Source organism: Poecilia reticulata, chromosome 9 (genome assembly GCF_904066995.2).
Source record: "Poecilia reticulata chromosome 9, P_reticulata-male-v2, whole genome shotgun sequence".
Taxonomy (NCBI): Eukaryota; Metazoa; Chordata; class Actinopteri; order Cyprinodontiformes; family Poeciliidae; genus Poecilia; species Poecilia reticulata.
The window spans coordinates 29,889,747-29,896,041 of NC_088838.1; positions in this window are offsets into that span (position 1 = coordinate 29,889,747).

A 6,295-nucleotide genomic window follows, 5' to 3' on the forward strand; every position below is an offset into this window, starting at 1 on the left:
TCCAGCCTGACGTGTGCCCTTTTGAGAAATGTAAGTGCATGGCCTTGAGGTATACTGGCTGCTGAAAGCTTTCCTTTTACTGATCTGAAAGACTGTCCTGAAGAGACGATGTTTCTTAAACTGAGGCAGTATTTACTTGGCAGTTTACAAAGATGATTCCCAAGTTGTCCAACATTTCTAAAATGTCACTGCTGCATAACAGTTAGTTGTCACTCTGGGTATGCATTATTTATTCCATCGGCAATGAAAAAAGAAAATTATTATGCAATGTATGCATGACTTTATTTAAGCTGTCCAAATCTACTGCATCCACACACAACTAACGCGACTATATAAAAAAGTCTTCTAAAAAGGATCTACAACAGCAGCAGCTGAGAGCTGATCAGATGTTTTAGGTTTCAAAAATTGCAGTTAGATCATATTCTGATTGGCAGCAAGTCAGTGGTTCCAGTTATCTTAGTTTCTAATGTGCTCTCAGCAATTTAAAAACATAGAAGTCAACAGCTCAAGTTTAAAACAATTATATCTGTAAGTTCTTCGGCTGTAATAGAGGAGTTGAAAACGTAGCTAAATATGCCAGCAGATGAAATCGAATCCATCTCTTTAGTTCATCCCCTCATCTCTGAAAGATGAAGGTGCAGCTGTAATTATGGTGTCACATTTCCTCTACGAAAAAATGTTATGACCTGACTCAAAGGTCACAACAAAAAGCAAGACACACGATGTGTGCAAGCACTATACAATTAGTTCATTTAGTCCAAATTAACTAAGAAATCACAGTTCTGATTAGGAAGTGTGAAAGTCCATTAAATCAGCAGAGTATGGTGTGCATGAATGGTGAACGTATGAATACGGTTGTAAAGTGTAAAAAGACATAGCATATCTTTGAAGGAGAGCAGAGATGAGTTAATTGGTAGTCAAGCTTTAAATACAAAACAAGTGTTTTGTTAAAGAAATATAAATTCCTAAAGCAACCACAAAAAAAACTGAGAAACTTTACATCTAGGTATATCGACACAAAAATCACAGATCAAATTCACTAAACATGCCACATCATGGGTTCCTGGAGTTAGATTCAGCCAGATAAATAAATACAAAGTTCTGTAACTTTAGGTTTAGTTTTGTCTGTGTTCTGTTTGCTGTGTTCATTGTTCCAACAATCCCTGCGTTTCTCTGTCCACCTTGTGTTCCCTGGTGGTTTTAACCACGTCATTCAGTGTGCGCCATCGGGTGGGCTTTCTGTGCACATGTCCGGTGTGCATCAGTCAGGCCATTGTCCAGATGGCCTTTTCAGATGCACCGGCAGGCGCGGCCGGACACCCACTGCTGCCAAGCAGCTGATAAAAACATAACAGAGATTTTTGGGTTCGCAGATAAAAACAGTGCCACAAATAATGAAACAAGTCAATGATTTGCCAGAATAAACCCTGGGCTGTGTGGACAGTCCCAGTTTTATCTTATTTTTGCAAATTTACATTGATAGTGGTTGATGAAATATTAATCAGAATGCTCTGACAGTTCATCTCTTACATTGCTTTGCGGGCAAAAGATTTGTTTACTCTCCATTTAAGGGAAATGGACTCGTCTTCTTCAGTAACTGAGTTTCTTGTGAAGGTACGTAATACTGCATATTTTGTTTTTGATGAGTACAGTTTGATTTAAACTTCTGACCTTTAGGTGTTTTTTTTTTTTTTTTGCTTTTTCCTTTGAATTATTCTGTTCAAACCTCAGACACAATTTGACAGTTATAGTTGAGTACAAAATTAAATAATATGCTAACATGGTTCATGTGCATTTCTCCATCAAAACTGAGAGTTGAGAAACTGCAATACAAAAATGAACTAAAATTTCAAGACGGAATCTGAATCTAAAGCATCAGCATTACCACGCTAACATCAATCAATATTATCAATATTTTGGATTGATACCCCCACTCTGCTTCCTTAGCAGCTGTGCTACATCACTGTAATCGTCCAGGTAGTCGCCTTTCTTTGAATTTAAGCTCCAGGTAATCCTTCTGTCCTCGTCAGAACCTACTGTTGCAATGCACATTTTACAGTTTTGCCATCCTACATGCCACCTGCCATTTTCTTACATTTTCCATCCATCCATCCATTTTCTTACATCCTTGTCCCTCAGTGGGGTCGGGAGGGTTGCTGGTGCCTATCTCCAACTAGCGTACCGGGCGAGAGGCAGGATACACCCTGGACAGGTCGCCAGTCTGTCGCAGGGCAACACAGAGACACACAGGACACACAACTATGCACACACACACTCACACCTAGGGGCAATTTGGAGAGGCCAATTAACCTGACGGTCATGTTTTTGGACTGTGGGAGGAACTTTATTTCCAAATGTATTCTACCTGCCTGTGACAGTAACTGACTAGCAAGGCTTCACAAGCACTCAAGTTTAATTTGCCATGACGCACAGTGAGGACAAGTGGGGATAAAAAAAATATCCAAGACATGCTGCTATGACACAAGAGCAAAGAATACTATAAGGGCTGATTAGATCAATGGGCCGGCAGCATGTAAACCTAATGTAAACTGTCAGGAACGGAAGAGGATCTATAATGCTGTGGGCCTGAGTTTTACTCATCTTGCTTAGGTGTTTTAACCCAAAGTTTTTAAAACACCAGAAGATATTATGTAAAAATCTGGTTGCCTCGCATAGAAAAGATGTAGGTGAATAAGCAAATTAGTGTATTCCAGAGCCGACAATAAAATGGACAATTTTTAGACAAAAAGCAACAATGAAAATAATCGCATATGTGCTTCTTATGGTGCTGAGTTCTGCTTCTGCTGCTGTATTCTCTACTTACGGGAGGGATTTAGTGTGTGCGAATGGGTCTGTCGTCACAAAGAGGAGACTGTGGGCCAGAATGAATATAAACTACTGTGTGTCCATTTGAAAATGCTTTGCAGCATGATAGGCTTTCTTTGTCTCCTTTGACTCGTTTTCTTTCTTTCCCTGTGTGTGTGCGTGCGTGCATGCATGTGCGTGTGTGTATGTGTGTGTTCACTCTTTGTGCTTGTCTGTACACGCTGCTTGGCCACATTCCTTGTGGTCCGCCGAAGTTAACGTAATTTTCTTCTCTTCTTTTTTCTCTCTCCAGATAAACCTTGGCACTTCAACACATAGCATTCCGACTCTGACAGTTTGGCAGCTTTACCTAAGGTGAATAAATAAGATGCAACATTTCTTTCACATGCACGTATTTCTTTGCAGGGTGTGTGCAATTTAATTCTATTAGTGAGTCCTCCCTGCTGTGATATGCAAGGTTAAGGCTGAAGGTTATGTTGGAAATTTACAGCTAGGATGATTCAGAAAGTATCTGGGTATTCAGATACTTGTTCTTCTAATGAGAGGTTCTGCATGTGTGGCTAACAAGTTAACCCAGAAGCTTAGACTTCACAAATTCAGAAGCCCAGAATGTGTCCCATAATGCGCCTTTATTCTCTCTGGTAATAACAAGAGTGCAGCCTGAAAATTTAATTCTACTTTTTTTAAATTATCTTAAAGGTAGAATTCTTGTCTCCTTCCAGATATGTTTTTAGCATTGTAGAGCACAAAAAAACTAACAATTCATTGGCAAACTGGAAAAAAAAGTACGTATGATATGATGGACAGCAAAGAGCATGTGGTTTTAAGACTTCATTATTATGAATAATTTTTACAATTCTCTGTTTATGTCCCATCAAACAGTTTGCATTTAAAACGGAATGAATCAAAACAACTCCCACACAGACTGACCAATCAATGAGCATTAAAAGGGGGCGTGGCTTATGACACATGTGGACCAGAACCTAAACGTACTTGAGGTTTGTCCATACTTTTCACACAACAATGAATGGAAAAAGTTTACAAATCTCTGTTAAGTATAACATTGTTATGGAGAAAAACAAAAAGATTATGATAAAGGCAAAATGTAAAAATCTAAAGCAGTCCAGTTATAGAACTATGCCCAAAGTTAAACTGATAACTTTGTTAAACCAGCTTTAAATTCAATTTCCGGATTTGCCTATCAGCATCCGACATCTTGACTTGGAAATATTTAGCTCCTTTGCCGTTCCAAAATTTTCCAAGTCTATCAGACTGTGAACATCTCTTGTCAATAGTCCTCTTTCAGCTCCTTGCACATTGGATTTAGGTTTCGACTTTGGATAGGCCATTCCAAAACTTTGATTTATTTCAATGAAAGCCATTCTTTTATAGATTTGGACTCCATGTGGCTTTGAAAGCTAAAATCCCTCTTTATCTTCTGCTTTCTAACAGTCCAAACATGTTGTATTTGGAATGGTTTTAATCCACTTCAGCAAAAAACCTATAAAGAAAACAGGAGATTGTTGTCACATAACAAGCACGTCGAGTACTTGTTGGATATTGCGTCAGATGTTTCAGTGTTATTACTGGCCTCTTGTCAGAGTTGTTTCAGTTTTGTATTTCCTTCATCAGTTTTGGAAAACCATGTCGTTTTTTTTGCCATTGTGGTCTCATATTTTACCCTATTTTCTAAATTGTGAAATTGAATCAGAAAGAGTTTCTACGAAGTATTAGTTTTTGATACAGTTAATCCATATGTGACACCCTCCCTCACAGATCTACTTGTAGATGAAATGTACTGAATAAATGTCACACTGACCATGAAAAAAGCTTGAGGCAAATTTCTCATATTTATTTAAGCCTCACAACTCTGAAATTTAAACAGAAAGCCACTATGTCATTATTTGAACACTTCTGTAATAATATCACATTTTTATGTTGCTTGTAATGATGTTGACTGTCATGCAATATATTTTTTAATGTGCCAATGGATGCATGATCATTCTAAGCTGTTTGTCAGTTTTAAAGTTGGCTTGCTATTTTTTCTGTCCCTGGTTTAGTGAATGGTAAGCAGTCTGTGTTCCTGCTGCTCTTCTTGACCACTGACAACTTTGGCTGTTTATCACTTTCAAGAAAGAGATTTATATTGGCAGGCTGGTTACACTGCAGGCCTCACACAATAAAAGTGACTATCAGGTGATCTCCAGAAATGCACAAACAGTGAAACTGTTTAGCACTAATTTTACATTTAGAGTCAGTCTTCAGAGGTTATCTCTCTTATTCTCAAAAACTCCACTGAGGTTAACAATAACCAAACTTTTTGATGCTCTGGTGACAGTTTTATGGCTGCCAGAAAGAACTCATCTTGGCAGCATATAAAGAGCAGTGGTGAGTTTGATGTGTTTCTTTTTATCTGTGGATATTCATTATGTTTTAATTATCTGTGATCTGTAATGTTACATCACGTTTGGAGGGGGTTTGGGTCTAAACGGTTTGACCAGTGACAAATATATTCTGAATACGCAGCCAAAAGACTCAATGATGTTATTATAAACGCCATGACAACAAAAAGCATGAAAATAACAAAGATAAAACAACATTTTTATCAAAAGCACAGACAACTAAAGGCCATAACGGATTTTCAGCTGCTTTAATCATGACAGAACTTGTGATCTGAATCTAATTTAAATCCTTTTAGTGTCTGTAAAATCTTCTACTGAAGCATCTTCATGCTTATAATCAGCGGATTTGAAATGAAAGAACATGCTTTTATTTAGCCACAACAAAATTTTGCATTCATGATTTTATAACGCAGTAACTCTAATGTTTTTTTAACCAAATATGTGATCCAGTGGTTATATCAGGGAAAGTGGGGGCTCCGATGAGTTTTATAATGCCTGAAGGTGTCTTGATAATTTGCTCCAACTATTTACAAATTTTAACGGCATGGAAATATCCTGCTGAAGTTTATTCAGATAAAGCAGTTTTATTCCCCAGAAATGATACAAAAGTTTTATTCACAGTGAATTGCAATGCAGATCTAAAAAGCAGATTGCAGTTAAAAAATGCACTCAAGATTTAATCCTTAAAGACAAGTTCTGTGGTTTACTCAAATTGATGTTTTTGGTCATAATGGTAAATTTTTACATTTTGAGTAAAAAGAGGAATGCTTGTAAATCTGAGAATATAAAGAGGATTACAGGGTGGCAGCATCATGATGTGGAATAGATGGCATCATGAGTGAAGCACATGGAAAAACCGAAGCAACATCTCAAGATATCACGTAGAAAGTTCAGTTTTATCCAAATGGATTTTCCAAATGGACAGTGACTTGAAGCATACCATCTACTTAGTTACAGATAGGCCCAGGGACAACAAAGTCACGTTTATAAATGCCTACTACAAAGCCCTAATCTCAGTCTCATAAAAAAAATTGTGCATGTGTGTGTGAGCAAGGCAGCCTATAAAC